Below are 21,640 nucleotides of genomic sequence, written 5' to 3' on the forward strand. Positions count from 1 at the left end.
CTTTGTACGTTTCAATTTTATCTTCTTTTTTTTAAAATATATTTAAGCTTATCTGTAAAATTTCTCTCTGAAGATCGACTGACTTTTGTCGGTAAATCGCCTCACTAACGTTAAAGAAAAAAATATAAAGAACAATTTTTTGTTCAGGAAAAGTTCGTGATTTTATTAGAAAAAAAAACGAAATGATTTTTATAATATTGACATATTTCATGTGATATGCATGAGCGCTATTTTTAATTTTAAAAGAAAGAAAAAATTTAAATATTCATCATTGAATTCAGAGTCAGTGACGTGGAAAATATCAATTATTTTATGCTGGTTAGTAGAAAATTCTCTGGTTATGTTATTAGCAGGATTGTTTAATATATGAGGAAAAGTAGAACTCTGCGGACTATGCTGCCAATTCAATGTTTAAGGCCTTGAATTCGTCTCAAGTCTCAACATAATTTTATCTAAATCGAGGTTACATTTTTCCTAATCGACTTTTTCCTTTAAACACCGTTTTTGCATTAAAAAAATAAGTTTTTCTTAAAAATAATTACATGGTTAACAAAAAAAAGAGTCGTTGAAAGGTGAGGAGTTAAAAAAATAGATTTTTTTTCTATGTATACATCATAAAAAACATAAAAAAATATCCAATATATATTCAATGTATACATCTGTCTGCCTCCATAGTGTAATGGTCAGCACGCTCGGCTACCGTTCTGGAGGTCCCGGGTTTGATTCCCAGGGGGGTCGAATAAATATAAGTGATTTTTTCACTGTAATATTTATTGAATATTACCCTGGACTGGTACCTAAAGCGGAGGGCTGATCAGCTTTCCTTCGTGTGTAAACGATCAAGATAACACTGTGTTCACATGAAGCAGTGCCCTATGCACCATTGGGGTGCGAATAAAGGGTTTTATTATTATTATTATATACATCATAAAAAATATCCAATATATATTCTTAAAAAAAATTGGCAGTGGAAAGACATGCTACCTCTTCGTCGGTCTCCGGTGGAATGAATTCTGTGCTTGCGAATATCGCCTAAAAACGACAATGTACATTTTTTAAATGAAATATCGCATAAATATTAGCATAACCAGACATAACTTGTTTATTGATATGTATCAAGCGTTTAAAATGCTTCACCTTGATTTCCTTATCCACTGCAAATTTCTTGCTGTAAATTAATTCATTTGAAATCAAGTATACCATAAAAACGTCTTCCTTTTTATTCGCAGACTACGAAAGAGTTTCTTTATTTATAAACACTTCAGACAAAAACTGTCGATTCAACGCAAAATAATCGGAACGAGACTCTTGAGAAATAATATTTGTGTAAGAAAAGCTACAAAGTAATTGAGCTCAACCGAATTATTTAGTCACGTTTCATATTAATCCGCATGACGAGCGATGCAATGTAATCGGGCTTCAATTGAGTAGGTACTTTAAGTAGTTACCCTTGAACACCCGAATTCAGGTTTAAAACGTAAAAAAACAAAGCTACATTTGAACATACATTATAAAAGAGTCTGTTAAAATAGTCCGCCTCCGTAGTGTAATGGTCAGCACGCTCGCCTACCGTTCTGGAGGTCCCGGGTTTGATTCCAAAGGGGGGTAAAATAAAAATAAGTGATTTTTTCACTGTAATATTTATTCAATATTAACCTGGACTGGTACCTGAAGCGGAGGGCTGATCACCTTTCCTTCATGTGTAAGCGATCAAGATAACACTTCGTTTATATGACGCAAAGCCCTATGCGTTGGGGCGCGGATAAGGGTCCTATTATTATTATTTTATAAAATAGTCTGTTATTTTGTGTATATTCTCATTAATTAAGGGGAAAACTAATACAGAGCTATTAAAATGAAAATGATATAACTTAAGAATGTATTTTAGGCATAATGCACATATATGTACAAATATACATAGGGGCGTGCATTCCAAATAGGCAAAAAAGCAATGCCTATCCTAACTTACCTGCGCGACATATAAAAACCAGAACCTACCCTACCTTACTAAGTAGTACCTAGCTTACCTTACTCCCATTTCTACTGCCTAACCTAGTAAGTAATACCAGCTTACCTTACTACCTCTACTGCCTACGCTAATTAATTATCTGTGCAGCCACTGTATATACAATATACACGTGATATATGTACTCGTATAGATAATATTCATAATTAGTTCACTTCAAACTTCAATAGAGATCTTAATGCTGTAAAGAGAGTGATCTTACAGTAATCAGATCGCTCCATACCTCCTTAGCTCAAATACAGTACAGCCAATTTAAACAAACCCTTATGCTTAAACCTTGGAAGGGCGAAAGTACTGCTAAGCCAAGGAGATTATTGGTTAAGTTCCTTAGTAGAATTGGTCTTAGGAGAATGCTAAAGAAGTGAATAAAAAAATCAACACTTTCATTTTTTTATCTACATGTCCGCCTTCGTGGTGTGGTGGTAAGGGCGTTTGGGTACCGTGCTGAAGGTCCCGTGTTTGATTCTTAGGGGAGTCAAAGTACGTAAAGGTGATTTTCACTCTCGTATTCATTTAATATCACCCGAGACTGGTAAAAGCAGCGTAGGAATGATCACCTTGCTTTCATGCAATTGACGATCAAGATGACAATGCATCCATAAGGTGCAGTGTCCTATGCACCATTGGGTGCGGAAAAAGTAGAAGAAATAATTCTATAATCTATAATTTATCAATGTATGTAATTCAAAGGACTTTTACATAAATTTTAATATTTTTACAAAAATGTTAGTAATATAGTATTTTACCACTCACTGACTTTCTGTGAGTGGACTAATATTACTAACATTTTTGTAAAAAAATAAAATAATATAATAGTAAAAACGAATAACCACAAAGTAAATGCTTTAAATATTAATAATATGATTCAAAGGGATTTTCTTATACAATACTTGTATTTATAATTGATATATTTGTCAGATAATATAATATGTATAATAATACTAAAAAAATGTTTACATAATAATGTTAACAGATCAAAGAAACCCGTGAAAGTATTTAGAATGACAAATATTCCAATTTATGACTAACAAAAATACTTGAATACATTTTCTCGGCGACTTTTATTCTTATTTTTATTACCTTGTTACGATATCACGCGAATCGAATCAAAGAAAATTGGTAGTTCACTAAACGTTGTATGATATAACTGACGAAATACAGTAGTGTGCCAGTAAGCATGTTACCTTATTTCATCAGATTAGATTTACTGAAAATATCTCTGGCATTATCATTAGAGTAAAAAGCCAAGATGATATGATGGTATGTACATCAATTTGCGTCACCTCTATTGCAAGACCAAAACCATCAAAACAACCGAATAAAATTTGCACAACTTTGAAAGTCAAATGCTTTATTTTAATAATTTGATACACGCTTGAAGCAAACAGTACCGATGGATTTGTATCGTTTAGCGAATGGTTTTAAATCGAGGGGATAGCCGAATCAGCATAGTCAATGGAGGAACGATTTTGAGAATAAATAATGTAATTTGGGAATATAAATATTAAAAACATATTCATGCACTTTTCACGTCTGAGAAAGTTAGTCGCGTGAGGAAGTACATATTTCCAATTTGTTTTTTAATCGTCCGATAAAAATCACAATATACTAGCAGATTTCCATAAAAAAATAAGATAGTGAGTTTTTCAAGTCCGGGTGTTTGTGTTATATTTTTTACGTTTACCTCCCCTGTTCTTGCTATCCTACCTGCAGGCAAGGCTTTAAAAATAGAGGGTCTGTGGGTTATTACTTTACATATTTTGATGCATTTTATTTCAGAGTGTGAGTTCACTAAGTATAATAAATAAATAAATGGACAAAAACGTGATTGATTATGCCAGTATCTAACATCTATTGAATAAGGCATCTCTTCGTTTAATAATAGTATTTCAAGAACTATTCATAAATAAAATAAACATATGTTTTTAAATGACACTTCTTTTGGCCCATTTGTTTGACTGTGCCATACTTAAACGTAGAACTCAAAAGCATGCGTTTCAAATTGTAATTTTAAGTACCGAGACTCAAAGTTCATCTTCATCACCCATTATTAGGTACATATATAGTATTATTTTGTAACATCTCATCAAAGATGAAGAAGAATACTGGACAAATGGACTAAATGGACACACTCAAAATGTTGTAGGTATATAGTACATAAATTACTAGTATATACCTAATAAAATTCACCAATTCTACCCATGATTGACTACCACACTATTAAAATTCTTGGAACTTCTAGATATATTGATTAAACTTTGAAACACAGTCTTTGAATTCAGTAGACTTCACTAGAGACATCTATGGTGGGGCTGAGGCAAGCTTTTTATTGAGCAGAATGATAAAAAGCGGTTAACTTCGAAACCGGTAGACATTATAACTAAGTTATAATAAAATATTTATAGCGATTTTAAAACAAAGTTACATTTTAATTAGAAACTCTTTTGTATATGAGGTCCGAGTCCTGGATGATATTCACATACTTGAGAAACGCTTGAAAAAATCATTTTCATTTTTTATTTATCTTATAATTTGACCAGTTAATTTATTTACACACTAAAACTGAAAACAAAAATCTGCGATGTCGAAGATGTTGTGCGATGGGGAAGAGAAAGAAGCCGTTTCTGGAGAGATCGTGTGAGAAGAGCGAGTTCGGATCGAGTGGTGAGGGTGGCAGCGGACAGCAGCATAGGCGGGATCAGACCCCAGGAAGACCACCTAAACGATGGAAGGATAGCTGGTCTTCCACCTCCCAGGAACGACCCGAGAATGACAGGACCTAGTCCTAAAGGAAGAACAAGAAGAAGAAGACCAAAACTGTTGTAGGTATATACCACAACAGACTACTGTTTTTAGATCGATACTAATAGCTCGTACATCATCATAACGATAAGTAGTGTGCCTATACAACACGTATATCGTAGCAACCGGTTATGAAAATAGTACAAAATAACAGGATTTCGGCATAAGCCCGAACAATGGAGCGTGGGCGGGAAACGGCGAATTGATCAGCGCATTGGACGAGCCATTTTCTATAGACCCGTTCCGTGGGCGAGCGAGGTAAGAAATATTGTTGTGGATTAATGCAGATATTGGCAGGTGAATGCCTGAATTGAACATTAATCACGCGCTCATTCGAATAGGCAAACAGATATATATCTTTTCATCGATTGTTCCGAAATATTGGGCTATGATTGCACCGTAATTGCGATGAAATTAGAACGCGAAATTTTTAAGGCCCAGTATTGGTGAATTATTTTTCTCTATATCCGGACAAAATTTAAAGTACTTGTTTTTTCTTCTTAAAACAACAAAATAAGGTTTTCGTCGTAATAATTATATGATTTTTAAATTAAAAGAATTATTGAAAGGTAAGGAGTTTAAAAAAATTCCCTATATATTCTTAAAAACTAAAAACACCCAATACCATAGAATACTTGAACTTTGGTGTGTTACTTGAGCCCAGTACAAAAAAAAAATCTGTTTTTGGTCTACAATAATGAACGTATAAGTGTCACCTGTCAGGGAAACAATGGACAGTGTCGATACGTTCATTATTGTAGACCAAATACACTTCAAAACATTTTTTTTGTACTGGGCTCAAGTAACACATCAATGTTCAAGTAGCCCCGTTCTACGATATACATTATTAAAAAATATCGGGCGTGAACAGACATGGTATGAATTCTGTGTTTGCGAATATCCCCTTAGTAAGCGCAGAAAAGACATCATACCGGATACATTGAATTTGGGAAAAAAGGCTGTAAAAATCAGGAGACCAAGAAAATACAATATAATTTTGAGAAAACATTCATACATTGTTGTATACATAAACAAGATGACTTTTTTTTGTTAAATAATTTTTTGATGTTACACGTGTTTTTATTATGTTTATATAATAAGACGTAAATATTTGAGTTCTTATTACATATATGGACAAATATTTCAATTTCGTACTATTTCTGTATTTGCTATTTTTTTGTCCATTGTTACAAATGAGTGGACTCGAATATAGAAACAAACTCTCAAGAGAATGCGACACTAACTATGGGACAAAATGAACTATTTTTTATTTAGTATTAAAAACACGTTAGTCAGAAAACGTGATCACGAAAATTGTATGACTTGTCGATTTGTGTACCGTCGTCATCTTCAATATTACTATGTATTTTTTATATCGTCATATAATTTACACCTATGTTTTTTTTGAAGCACTAATTTTGTGGTCACCATTTTATCTTTAACTTAAATCACTATATCCTTTTATAATTTAATTATGACGTTGAGTAGTTTTAAGGAAGAATCTGTTTGCTTCGGACCGGATGACGTCATAATCAAGTTATAAAAGGATATATGTATAGTGATTTATATTGAAGTTATTTAACCCTTTCCGGTCCCCCAAAATTGAAAAAAATCTAGGTAGAATGTTATATTCCAATCGGAAAAATTCTTTTGTCCTCTGCTCCACATACTGTTGTAATAGATACGAGTGACTAAAATGTAAGCTTGGAATTTAAATAAATAATACTAATGATGAAGAAACGTCGAATAACATCCGACATGGGATCTAAGAGGAAAAAATCGATTTCGAAAGAGATTCGACATTGGACCAGTAAGGGTTAAAATACATAAGTATATGTTTAATTAATGAATGATAGAATGAATATCTTGGTTTTTATTTCAATTAGTGTACAAAGAAAGCGTTAGTTCACAGCCAAAATGACAATAAGAGTAATTAAACACTATTCCACTCTTTACATCGGAAATTGACGTAAGTTTTTATTTTAATATATATATGAACATGTTCAATTCATCGACATTTTCATTGCCCACAGAGCGTATATACAAGTATACTAAATGAATGAATAAATTTATGTACTCGTGGATAATAAAATAAAATAAAACGAAGTTAACCAAAGCGAATACACGCGTAAACACAAAATAAATACGAAGGCAATTAAGGAAATTGTAGGCTGAGAAGATAATCTCTCAAAGGAGAATCCTTCTTCAGCTTCCGGATCAAATTCAAAGGATTCTATTTTGGAAGATGTTTTTGCTAAAAGCCTACCGAAGGTTTGGGAAAATTAATATCGTAAACAACTGTCAAAACATGAGGAAAATATTATTTTCCCGTTGAAAATGAGTCGTATAATTTCAGCATTGCCGAATATTGTATAGCGTCTGATTTTTAAAATAAAAAACAGGAAAAAACATCTGTCATAATCATTACTTTTTAATTCACGGCTAAATGAATTGTCTTGAAAAATAGATTTTAAGATGTAGCAGAGGTCTCAAAACCTGGAAACTCTGACTGTGAGATAAAGATGAAAATAGTGTTATTCTATGGCAGTACGCACTACAATTACAAACTTCTTTTAAATTCAAGGTAGGAATAAATCCTCTTGTTAAAATAACCATTATAAATTAAATTGTAATGCCTTCATATTATACCCGTATATACTTCAAAGATGTATCGGAAAATACACCGTAAAGAAGGAGGGGTTTTACATTTTGTAGCATGGAGGCCCCGGATTCGATTCCCAGGGGTAGGGGGGCGTGGCAAAAAAAAAGTGATTTTTCACTCTGATATTTATTTGATATTACCTTAGACTCGTACCTGAAGCGAAAGATTGATCAAATGGTTTTCATGTAACTAACGAAGATATCACTTCGTGAATACGATGCAGCTCCCTATGCCACATTGAGAGCGATTAAGGGTTAGAAGAAAAATAAATAATAAAACTTCTTATGTTAATATTAATTGAGGTGTTTTTTCCGGGCAATTAGGAATTTGTTTGCATAGATGCTCCTCTATTTAGATAAACGGAATTAGATTTTAGTTGTAAAAAACACCTATATTTTATTTATTGTTTCGGCATTCACTATATGGTAAGACATGATGAAATTGGAAAAGAAAAACACAACATATTTAGACCTGAAGATGAAAGCATAGCTTCCGAAATTAGTCGTTATAATTAAATAAATATAACTCAAGTGGTAAAAACAAATGTCTTTCTTTTACAAAACACAATCATATCGTAGTCATACAGGGAAAAGTGACCAAGTGCATTTTTTACAAAAACGTGATCATTGTCTATTTGATATCTTAATATTGCCCTGAAAAATTCCCAAATAATTTTTAAATTGGAAGTATAATATATTGCCTTGTTAAAAATGACTAACTGCATTGATGTTTTTTTTCTTGCAAAGTAAAAGCGACTTAAATGGACCTCCTGAACATTTTACGTTTTGGTAGTTGGTCACTTTCTCCTATACGACTACGATAAATACATATATATACATAACTGATAAAATAGTGTTATAGAAAAGTTTATGGAGCGCGTTCAATTGAAAACGAGAAGCATAAAACGTAAAGCACAACTAATTAATTTAAAATTCCATTTGATTCCAGGTGCAGCGTTTGCATTCGTTTTGCTGGAATGGCCATTCGCGGGCAGCAACCAGTTTCCTTACATCAGCAATAATATGCGAGGCGATGCATTCAGGCAGGTGAACCTACACGTAGCGCGCAGACCCGCGGAGGTAGGAGCATGCCTTCTTTATGGTGATAAGACCAACAGCAGCTGCCGTGAAAATCTTTTACATTCGCCGTATCAAGATTTACAAGCACTCGAAAAGAGAAAATATTCATTCGTATTTTGTATATTAAAAGCATTCCTAATTTTGTGGTATGGTAATATAACACTCTCCTTATCATTCATCGTTCACTTTGTATAATACCACTTAAAAAAACATGTAAATAAAACTGGTCTTTGTTTAGATAATCATGAAAAATAAGAAATTAGGAGTCGTAACAATCAGTTGGTATGTATGAGGAGATGCATGAACGTGGAAGAGGCGAAGAATGTTTGCAAAGACAGAGTGGTGTGGCGTTCTATTCTCTCTGCCTACCCCTGCAGGGAAGCGGCGTGATGGTTAGTCAGTTAGTTAGTTAGAAATTAGTAACAAAGACTTATTCATAATAAATAACAAATTAAATTTAACAGATGTAATAATTTATTTCGTATTTTAAAAGCGTTGTTAACTTTGTGGTATTGTAATTTAGCACTGTCCTTATCATTTATAGTTCAGTTTGTGTAATACAACTTAAAAAAACATGTAAATAAAACTAGTCTTTGTTTAGATAATCTAGAAAGATCAGAAATAAGTAAAGTATTAAATTATTATAAAAGTGATATTACATAAAGTCAACGATGAATGATAAACAGAGTGTTTAATTAATAAAGACTTACCCATAATGAATAACCGATTAAATTTAACTACAAGTCAACTTTACTATATTCCCATTGTCTCCTTTCTCTAATTCAATTTTTTTTGTAAAAATGTCGAACCGTAACAATTTCATTTTATTCTGCATTTGACCAGATGATTAAATGATAAGCCAAGAAGTTTTTTTTAAAAGTGGTATTGCACAAAGTGAACGATGAATGATAAGGAGAGCGTTACATTCATTCGCGATCAAAGGGTGTTTTTTTTAATAAATAAAATAAACCAGTCCTTAACGGAAAAGAGGATCAATAAACCTTTCAGTGAGCTTTCGATTTATTATTAATAACAGGTTAACAACACCTTATACCCTTAGCGAGAGCGTAAACGATAACGTGCAAAAAATGGCGAGGTCATAAATCCGACAGGATTATCTACGTATATCGTACATACGTATATCCATACCTTCCCCTGGTGAGAATATCTTCGAAGCCATACATCTTTAAGAACGGAAACCCGAGACACGAACGCGACGGAGGAAACAAAATGCGGACGGTAAAGCGAAGGTATTTAGTAAAAGAAATGCTTCCGCAAAACGGGAAAATTGAAATTATGTACTAATTTTTAAATCAAACACTTTTTTTTGAGTCTACTAAGTTGTATTTTATCAAAAAGCACATTAAATTTAAAAAATATAAAATATATTTTCTTTAAATAGCTTATATTACACTAATAAAAACTACTATTTACACTTATGGTAATTAACATCGTATATATATTTACATCTTCTTACAGTAAACAAAAAAAATATTTTAAAATTCTTTCAGACTCTTTTCATTCTTCATACATTCAGGCATCTCATCATACAATTTCAAACCCTTTTACATTAAACAATCTTGTGACTCGGTTTTTTTCAACCAACACGTATTGTGACAATTGTTTAGCCTAGTTATGGCATTTTCAAACGAATGTGAAGATTAAATGGACTGACGCTCCTTATTGATTTTAATGTGTTTTTTTTTTAAATAAAATACAACGTAGTAGACTAAAAAAAATGTGTTTGATTTAAAAATTAATACACAAATTAAAATGTAGTTCTACAAATTAAACGCCAAATCAATAAATAAATTGAAATTAACTAAAGGACAAGATTTTTTGTAGAATGGGCTCGTATTAGGGCCCAGTATTCGTTAAGTCGCAATTTAATTTTCTCTAAATCCAGGTAACATTTTTTATAATTATTTTTTTTTCTTAGCAAATATAGATAGCAAATTTTCGTTGTATCATTAATGGGTCTAGTTACTTCTTCCTAATAATAACCCCCATCAAACATATTATACGAGAATATCATTTCCTTAAGGTCCAGTATTCTCTAAGTCGCAACTTAATTTTATTTAAACCCATGTAATATTTAACGTAATTGATTATTTGCTTAGAGCACCGTTATTGCATTAAAAAAATAAGTTTTTCTTCGAAATAATTCGTGATTTTGAAAAAAAAAGAGTTATTGAAAGGTAAAGAGTTAATTTTTTTTAAATTACCTAAAAAACAAACCTTGGTTAAGTCGCAACTTAATTCTCTTTAAATTCAGGTAACATTCTACGTAGTTGATTGTTTTCTTAAAACGCCGTTCGTGCATTGGAAAAATGAGTTTTTCTTCTAAATGATTTCATGGTTTTGAAAAGAAAAGAGTTATTGAAACGTAAGGAGTTAAAAAATATACATAAAAATATTTTTTTATAGACATTCTAAAAAAATTAAAAATCTGCGTGAACAGACATGTAACCTCTCCGGTGGTTGAATTCAATGTTTGTGAATATTCACTCAACTAAAGGACGAGACCTTTTGTGGAATGGGCTCGCGTTAAAAAGCTGCGGTTGGTAACTTAAAAATTGCAATTCGTTGCACAGGCCGAGAGAAAACATTATGATTTATAACGCGATTTTGGCGGGCGAAAAGCCATCGGCCGGAAATTGCGGAGAAAAATAACGGAGGGGACAAGGCTCGGGAAAAGTTGCTTTTGATTTATGACCGTGGGTATGTATTGCACAATCAAAAGGTCTGGATGAAATAGCCGAGCGATGCCGAAGCCCGGTCGAGCTGTTTAACATCGTTAGACGTTACCTGAAAGTTATAAATTAGCGGTGAGATGCTACGAAGACGCAACAATAACTTAAAAAACGTGAATGCAATAATTGAAACTATGTATTACAGATTTTTTTCTACTACTTTTTCTTTACTTCAGCCTTCTTCTTGTGTCTAGTACTGAACAAAAGCCTTCTTGAACAACAGTTCTCTATGGTTAATAATAATTATAATTCACAACATTTTGAGTGTGTCCAAACGTTGTAAATAAATTAACTGGTCAAATTATAAGCTAAAGTAATAAAAATGAAAATCATATTTTCTGGCGTTTCTCATGTACGTGATTATAATCCAGGATTCGGATCTCACATACTAATATAAGAGTTTCTGCTTAGTAAAAAGCTTCTTAACATCTCAACAATAGAGGTCTCTCGTGAAGTTCTAGTGATTTAAGAACAAGGTTTCTAAATTGGTTCATATATATAGAACTTCCAAGAATTTAAGTAGTGTAGTTGTCAATAATGGGTAGAATTAGTGAATGTTACACAGTGTAAAGTGATCACTTAAACCAGCCTATGACGGTCGTCAGCCCCGTAAATGCCCACACTTCCATATTCTTCTTCATCTTTGATGAGATGTCAAAAGATAATATGATAATTATAATTGATTAATTTATATATTTGGCGTTTAATTTATATAACTCCATTTTAATTTATATTATTAAATGTTAAAATCAAACGCTTTTTTTGTACTCTTATACATATGTAAACATTTAATAATAATTTAATATGTAAAATAATTATTATAATAATTTGGTACAATTTCTATATATCCTATATTTATATTTTGTATGAGTTCTATATACATATAATGCATTGGATTGGACTGTCGGAAGACAATAGCTAAGGTACAATAAGGAAGAAACGTCGCCTTGTTCGAGAGAAGGGGATATGTCGGGACCTGGAACAGAACCGGTTCTCGCAACACTAAAGAGTTCAGCGCATAAGGAAGGCCGATATGAATACACCTACATAAGAGGTAAATATTTAACAGATGCAGTTACATCCGAGCTGATAAAGGCCCGGGCTGAGTACGGTACATGGTGGATGGTTGGGTCACATTTGTGTGGAGACCGTTCACAGAACGGATTACATAATAATTGAACACGTAATAGCGTTAACTAACCGCATCCAATGCTGGAAAATACATAGGTTCTCATAACTCATAACTGTATTGAATGGGATTAATAATGCATTCCGGATTTTATTCGCGACAAATTTATGATGGGGAAAATTAAGGCTTGTATAACTATTATTATTTAATTTTAATTTTTTCATCTCACCAATATATGTGTCTAGTGAAACTCTAGTGGTTCAAGCACTGTGTTTCGAAAAATTGAACCATATATATAAGTACCTATATAGAACTTACAAGAATTTGAGTAGCGTGGTTGTCAATCGTGGGTAGAATTAGTGAATGTTCCACGTGTGTTAAGTGATCAGTTAAACCAGCGTATGACGGTCGTAAGCCCCGTAAATGTCCCGACTTCCATATTCTTCTTAATTTATGTTGAAACGTCTTTGTGGTAAAATCTATCCATTTTAAATTTAAGTTTTACTAAGTATGACAAAAGCCTCCCCCTATTGTCTATGTTTCCACTGATAAGAAATAAGAAATAAGAAATAAATAAAAATAAGAAACAGCTACTCTCCCCTCTTTAACCTTCAACGTCCCAAGGACACAACTCTAAAATTTGGACTCAGCTTCACATACGGTGTTTGAAAATGATGCGGAATGCATCCAAACACGTGTCACAATAATTTTTAAGAAATAGTGGTATTTACTTAGTAAAAATCAAATTGAAAAAATGCATGGCTTATTCATCGTGGCATATTAAATATATCAACCGTTATAGTGCTGAGAGACGATTTTTTTTACTCTAGCGTCGTCTTTTTAGCGGTTGACCTTGGAAGCGTGTCTTAGCGTTTATGATTATTGCACTTTAATTCATTAATTGTATCGTAAATTAACAAATGGAAACATTAAAAAAAACGCTTTCTATGGGTATAATTGTTCAGCACTAAAACGGTTAAGGCGTACAAAGCAACCATCCGCACCTATATTTTTGTTTTTAATGAAAAGAAGGGAAGAAGTTGAAGGGCGTATAAAGTAAAACAAAGCACTAATGACATCGCTGTTTCAAATAACGACGCACCCCACAAGTAAAGCGACTTCATTAAATTGACTCAACAACCAAAAATGTATCTTGAAGTACCGAAATATATAACTAGAGACTAATAGCACAGATATCGAAAAAGAGATCGATAAAGTTTTCTAATGAAAAAGTCCTCTACCCATGAAAATAAAAAAAGGTAAATATAATGAATGGTTTGTATAATAGATAGATGCGCGCAAACGGCTTTCAACAAAATGGCGGCCATTTCAACTCTCACGATTCTCCGGAATGTATTCACTCGCCTCGCATCACGTCCGTAGTAGCAATAAGACGTGCAGTCTTTGTAACAAGACATGTTGTTACGGAATCGACCCGGTGAAGTATGCAACATACATATTATCTCTTTCAGCGCTGATCGTATTTAGCCTGTCCATGCATCTCACGCGAACCGGTTCCCTTATGCCCATTCGGAATTGCCTTACCTCACTTCGACTAAAGATAGTGGTTATGTACATATATGGAGTGGTCAGTATTTTTTTGATATCGTGTTTTTTGCTTGTGCATTTAGCGCATACGAGCACTAGGACACGTATCTCTCGATCTAATGTGACTCAGATTAAACAGAAAAAGTCAAAAGGTGAGATTGAATCATCAATCAAATTTACTTAAACATGTATTTATTATTTTTCACATAGGATAAAAACACATATACAAGATGACGTGTAAAATGAATTCACGAATTAAAATGGTCAAATAATAAAAAATATATTACAATATAAATGTGATGTACGCGTATAAATTTTTAACGCGGAATGAATGAATGAATATTTTATTGAAACAACTAGCAGAAGGCATCGGAAAACTATTCGGAATTTCTCGGAAAACAAATCAATTAGCATTCACCGCCGATGCGCGCCGGGAAGATAGAAATCTAAATACGAGGCTCGCGTATAACAGTTTTAACTGCCAATCACCGAGGCATCCGCTCGAGAGAAACGGCAAACTTGTCGCCATTAAACCGAACTGAGCCGTTCCGCGAACGGCGAAAATCAAATTCAGCCGACCGGTCACTCTATATCCATATTCAGTGCAGAACTTTCCGGAGCGGGTCGGAGGGGCGGAGAGGCGGGCGAGGGGGGCGGGGGCAATTTAATATCCTTCCACGTAGACACTACTCCACAAAGGGAATCGTATAGTTACACAAACCTGGAAAACGTCGTGTCTATCTACATTCTTCCACGCACACACCCAACGAGCGGGAAATGTTCCGCACACAAGGAAGCGGCTCTTTGTAGTCTTTGTACCGACCCGGGGAGCAGGAGTAGGTGAGGGTTGCGCCTGTGTGGGTGTGTCGGGCGCGCCTGTGTTACTCCTACTCCCTACTCCTCCCGCAGGGGTGTGTGTCTGTGTGTGCGGGGGGAGGGAGGTCGGGGAGGGCACCCGTACTTCCCGAAGGGGAAAATTCGGGATTGCAGTAAGTACCATTTATATTCAGTTGTTTACGAGGTATTCGCTCCGAGGGGAATTGTTCTCGAGAACTTTTGGATAGGCATAAAAGTTCTGATTGTTGTTGGTTGTTTTGAGAACGCGAATACAGAGTTAACTATATCAATTCGATGCGTTGTTTTCTTTATTATCAAAACACGAAATAAACCAAATGTACAGAAAGATAGACACATACTTGATATCGGATGCAAATATAAAGGAAAGATTCTCGAGAAAGCTACAGCTAAAACAAACAAAAACATGTAAAAATATAAACGTACCTAGATGCGAGCCACGGATTCCTCCCACACAAAGAAGCGATAGTGTATACAAAATAGATTTACTGCAGATGCGAACATAAAACACGTAACCCGACGTTAAACAGGACACACATCTCCAACGGGGAACTGGATACAGTCGCTGAGTTCGTGGAAATAGGAAACAAAACAACAGGAACAAACTTCCCGGTAATCCTTAGATGAGTTTATAAAAAGGCGGCCATAAATCCCGACGATGGGAATAAAATAAAACACATCAACACAATGGAAGGGTCGACCCGGGCAACGGAACGATGCGTCAGACTGCTTTCACAGGAAATAAAAAATATAAAAAGAAAACAACGTAAATGGACACAATAAACGTATGGTATACAAGGAACAGCAACTATTGAAGGATATGTGTAGGAACGTATGTATCGAAACGCGGTGTTTAGTCTCGACTGTCGACACTCACAAATGGGGGAATTACTTCACAAAAGCTTGGCGAAATTCGACCAGTCCCGCACTGATGTAGAATAGTAACAATGATCGATCACGGCTGGCTCGGGAACTTCTCGACGGATTTGTGCGTCTCACAGTACCAGTTTGAGATGTACGCGGGCGGCAGAGCGCGAGCGGAGACGTCCACTCGGCGGAATGGCGCAGACTGAACGGCCCGGCCGGGCGGGGGCGAGGGCGGCGCGGGGCGAGGGCGGCGGGCAGAGGGCGGCCCCGCGACCGCACCACCTCGCGACACACATGTGCTCCTGGTCGCCCAGACCTGCATGCGCGCTACAGACTGCCTACATCTACATCTACCTACACCTACCTAACTACTACCTACATCTACCTAACGTACTATCGCTATGCACTCCACATTACGGTATTGTTTCGGCCTCGATTATAGTGCTTGTGATTCATCGCATGGAAGACGGTATTCAATTTCGCTTAATTGGCCATCGGGAGAGAGTACATGTCGTTCAAATTTCAAAGACGAACCACACAACAGTTTCTTCATGCCTGCCTCGGTATTTCTGCGCAACGAGAGGGGAAGATTACTTCTGAACGTCATACAAGAACAAGTATGTTTAATTTATTATTAGATTAAAACCAATATTTTTAGCTTTTCCACTTTTTTTATTTGACCAGCGACCGGGTTTCGTCGTAACCGACATCATCAGACTGGTCTGCTGATGTCGGTAACGACGAAACCCGGTCGCTGGTCAAATAAAAAAAGTGGAAAAGCTAAAAATATTGGTTTTAATCTAATAATAAATTAAAAATGCAATTCCATCACGAAGTGTCAGTGGATAATATAAATCTATTAAACAAGTATGTTTGCTATGAATACTTTCTTCCAAAAGAAACCAAATAGAAAATGGACATGGATGAGTCCAAATGGACACACAAAAATGAGGTAGACTATGTAATATCAAGTCATAAGTGTGTCGCACAAGATGTCAGTGTTATAAGCTCATTCTAGTAGTGATCAAAGACTTATAAGAGTAATGATCTCTTACAGGGCTTATGACCTTGGAAGTCTCGGTATTTCCGAGGCATATATCCTTCCTTAGACTGGTTAAGTGATCACTTTATACACGTGTAACATTCACCATTCTACTCAAATGATTGATAACTCTACTCAAATGTTTATAACTCATATATTATAATATATGATCTGATTCATACGTCGCTTCATGTGCGAGTTCACGGCAGTATCTATTGTTGATTTGAGTAAACCTTATTTAGCAGAGACCCTTTTAAATGTATGCAAGATCCTAACTGAATTATTTCAAATACTGGGAGACGCCTAAAACATTTTGATTTATTTAATTTAAAATTTTTAGCGCTTACAATTTGACCGGCTACAATATTCATAACATTTTGAGTGTGTTCAAAAATCTATGTTTCTCCACTTCAGATTATTTTTTTTTATAAGAATAGCTCATAAATGGAGAAACCCGGATTTGTGAACAAGGATTGGACGTACCCAAAATGTTGTGAACAGTTATTCAAGTTTTCATGGTGTAAAAACGCTGGATTTATTTAATTTTTAAATGTCTCACTCGCTGTAACTTGTACAAGCAGTAACGATTAAAAATTCTATTCTCGACTAGGTAAACGTAGTGCCATATACAATCCAAAATATTCAAATACATTCTGGTACTTAAATCGTAATGTTAATTAAATTCCCTTTTTTAAGTAATAACCCGCAAAGACTCTACTTTTAAAGGTTTGTCTGGAGATGGAAAACAAGAATAGGGAAGCTACCATAAAAAGACCAATTGAATATAAATCTTTCTTGAATTTGTTTTGTAGTTAGCGGGAATCGAGCCCGCGACTCCAGTTCCGCAGTCGATCGTCTACCCAACTACGCCACGACACCTGTTTGATTGATCACTGAATAAAAGACATGCCATGGTTAAAATGTGGAATCAAGTTTTGTAGCCGTTCGGCATTTTTTATAATCACATGTAGCAGAATATCAAATGAATATTGTTTTCGTGGAAATGATCCGCCTTCGAAATGGTATTACGAATACAACCCTCGAATAAAGCACGTAAAGGTTAACGTTAACTAAGGCTTCTAAAATAAAAAGGGGTGTTAAGGCTAATCGTAGAAAAATAAAGCTCAGAAATTCTAAACAAGGGGCGTTCCTGGAAAAAGAACTTTCTTCTTGTACATTGGAGTTTTCTTTTTACACATTCTTGTTCACGGCAATAGTTTGAAAAGTTCTTGAATGTTTTCTACGAATAACCTGAAAACTTATTTAAGACTTAAAAAATATGATTGCGTAAAATATGTGCATAAGAAAGGGACGTTCTGTATGAGAGTGACAGAATAACTTCACATAAGTACATTTCTACAATTGTCTGTGAAATACTTATAATTCAACAGTGGAATAAAACCTTCACCTTTTTTTTAAATCACAGATTTAAGCAACGTGGTCGTCCATCATGGATAGAAAGGTAAATGTTACATAGTGTATAAAATCACTTAATCCAGCCAATGAAACGTCAAAAGCCCAAACATCCAAATAATTCTTCGTCAGTGTTGAGATATCAATTGAATAAAATAAATCTTGATATAAATAACTTCTAAGTCCAGCAAAACCAGAATTTGTGAATAAAATAATTTGGACAATTTCAAAAGATTATGAAATTAAAATGTTGATAGTAAGATTGTTAAACATATGTAAGTTGAAGCCTGAGTAGAGTTATGATAAGCGGTGTTGCATAAGCCGTAGCTAGATTTCAGAGTCACTTGGATGATAGGTAATAAAAATAATAATAAATTGTTAAACATATAGCTCACTCCTTTCAAGAACGTCATAAATTAAAAACCGTCAATTTTCAGTTGTGAATTTTTCCGGAATGCCCAGCAAAAGCGGCATATTTTAACATAATATTTACCCGCTACAGGGCAGATAGTGTTGTTTTTGCATTTCGAAGAAAATGTATTGTTTAATTATTTTTTTAAATATACTAAATATTTTTCAAATGGAGAAAAAACATTCAGGTTTTACCTCAAAAGATCTGTTGCACAGTAAGAAGTTTAATAAGTGGCTTGATATTTATTTTTAATACATTGTATTATATTTTTAAACTTTAAAAACGTTCTCCTGAATAATCAAGTTTTTTGATATATGACGTTCTTGAAAGGAGTGAGCGATATCTGAACTGACATGAAGTTTTTAAGGGAATATGAATAAGGTTAAATCACTATTTACATATTCATGAAGATATAACTCAAAATATATATTTGAAGTATACATAGAGTATACAAGTATACAAGTCCGCTTCCGTAGTGTAATGGTCAGCACGCTCGGCTACCGTTCTGGAGGTCTCGGGTTCGATTCCCAAGGGGGGTAAAATAAATATAAGTGATTTTTTCACTGTAATATTTATTCAATATTACCATGGACTGGTACCTGAAGCGGAGGGCTGATCACCTTTCCTTCATGTGTAAACGATCAAGATAACACTGCGTTTATATGACACAGTGCCCTATGCACCATTGGGGTGCGGATAAGGGTTTTATTATTATTATTATACACAGATAGTAAAATAGTAGGTAATTATGGATGGAGTAACCAATTAACCTTACTTAATGCCGGATAGTATTCATATACTACATGTAAAAATAATAATAAAAATTCCCGTGATTCATTTAAAAAAGAACTATTTATTCTAAATTTATAGCCCCCATGTTGAACATAAGAAAATATATGTTTATACCAAAATTCATATTTGAAGCTCTAACATTGTGATTTTCCATTTTATAATTAAAATGTAACTTTGTTTTAAAATCACTATAAATATTTTATTTTAACTTAATTATAATGTCTACCGGTTTCGAAGCTAACTGCTTCTTTATCAAGACTGATTAATACTTAATCATTAATAATTAATCAGTCTTGATAAAGAAGCGGTTAGCTTCGAAACCGGTAGACATTATAATTAAGTTATAATCAAATATTCAAAGTGATTGTAAAACCAAGTTGATTTTAAGTATATATGTTTATATTATGCACAAATTTAGAAATTTATTTTTCTGCTAGTGATATGGAAATAGCGTTTTATTGTTTCCAAAAAACATTAATATTCAACAGCAAATAACGGAGTCTCAATAATAAATTCGAAATATTTTCAGAAGTTCAATGTCGAAGTGAAAACATAAAACAACTCCGAAAATAGTGTGTGTGTGGTAACGCCAGTAGAAATAACGAGAACTACAAAACGATGCTAGGCTTAGCTCTTAGAAATTATTTAAAGCTGAAAGTAGTTTCTAATGAGAGATGACGTGATGAGATGATTCTGAATAGTGAAAATTAGTTTTAAATGCCGATAGAAGCCAATTCTAGAAATTTCCAACAATATTACTTGATAAGAACAGTATGTAAGAAAGAATAAGATCTAGAACAAACGAAAATTTTGTTTTCACATCCGAATAAGAGTACTTTCAGTAGTTTCATATCAAACTCTTATCCGCACCTCAATGGTGCATAGGGCAGTGCATCATATAAACGCAGTGTTATCTTGATCGTTAACACATGAAGGAAAGGTGATTAGCCCTCCGCTTCAGGTACCAGTCCAGTGTAATATTGAATAAATATTAGAGTGAAGAAATTACTTATATTTATTTGATTCCCTCTGGGAATCGAAGCCGGGACCTCCAGAACGGTAGCCGAGCGTGCTGACCATTACACTACTTTCAGAAAAGCGGTTTATTAATTGCAAAGTTTTTCATTTCACAGAAATGACATTAGGAATTGTTTTGTCGTTTTACAATGAATATTACAATAAGTTAAAATATTCATATGGAATTAAAAACTAGAATAATAATTAACAAAATTTCGCTAAACACGTTACTCGTTTTGAATTTGAATATGTTAATATGTACTTCTGAATTAATTCCTGTTGTTTTTCCACACTTTTACGGAATTTTTCTTGCAGCATATCGATTTTACGATTTTATTTTAATTTTATTTTATTACGGTAAAAAATACTAGTAACGAGAGATCAATAAAAATAAACGCCGACGAAATAACCGTGGAAAATATAAAAAGAATATTGTTCAGAATTACAGATTTTTTAACAGGTAATTGGCGGAATTTAGTATACACGTCAGTTTTTTAAACTTACAAAAGCACATGCAGTGTTTTTTTTTTGTGAAAACAAAAACTACTTGTTTCAGTTACGTTCTTCGCACTGCAAAGTTGAATAAATATTTTCGGAATTGAGCACATCTGAATAGGTAATGACAATTTAAAGAGATCACACCACGAGCCCCTTACCCTTAACGTATTCACATATTATTTTTCACATCTCAGCAGAGATGAAGAAGAATATGGAAATCTGGGCTTACAGGTATTACAACCGTCATAGGCTGGCTTAGCACGTGTAGCATTCACAAATTCTACCCATGATTGACCCTCACACTACTCAAATGTTTGAAACTTCTAGATATATTGATGAACCTCAAACAGTATGCGAGACTTCACTAGAGACATCTATGGTGGGATGGGGAAAGCTTTTACGAAGCAGTAACTCTTTCATATGTATGTGAAGTCCGAATCTTGGATTATATTCATATACTAGAAAAAAAGCTAGGAAAGCTTACAATTTCATTGGTTAATTTATTTACAATTTTTTGAGTGTGTCCAAATACTTGTTCACATATGTAAAGTGGAAATCCAAAATATTAGCCATCCTATATACCCGTAATCATCTTGTATGTGGCCATCAGTAAATAAGGACTAAAAAACGCTATACTTAATTTTGTGCCATTTATAACTATCCAGTAAAATATGCATATGTTTTTTTTTAAATCAACAACACTTCCTAAAACAGTTATCGCACACCCCTGGAATACACCAAAATA

At 34.0% G+C, this 21,640-nt stretch overlaps 1 protein-coding gene across 7 annotated transcripts in view; it reads right to left on the reverse strand.

Moving 5' to 3' along the window:
* The window catches only part of Kdm3 (Lysine demethylase 3), a 329,361-nt gene that overhangs the window by 167,892 nt on the left and 139,829 nt on the right, over nucleotides 1–21,640 (reverse strand). For 4 of the 7 annotated variants that reach the window (XM_088268264.1, XM_088268262.1, XM_088268259.1 and 1 more), the window contains exon 1: nucleotides 15,281–15,929. The exons of the other annotated variants lie outside the window; for them this stretch is intronic. The gene's annotated coding sequence lies outside the window, so the exon portion shown is untranslated. Of the gene's footprint in view, nucleotides 1–15,280; nucleotides 15,930–21,640 lie in introns of those variants that run through there. 7 annotated transcript variants of the gene reach the window in all.

Source organism: Brachycentrus maculatus, unplaced genomic scaffold, assembly GCF_059751285.1.
Source record: "Brachycentrus maculatus isolate JH-2025_06_01 unplaced genomic scaffold, ASM5975128v1 h1tg000315l, whole genome shotgun sequence".
NCBI lineage: Eukaryota > Metazoa > Arthropoda > Insecta > Trichoptera > Brachycentridae > Brachycentrus > Brachycentrus maculatus.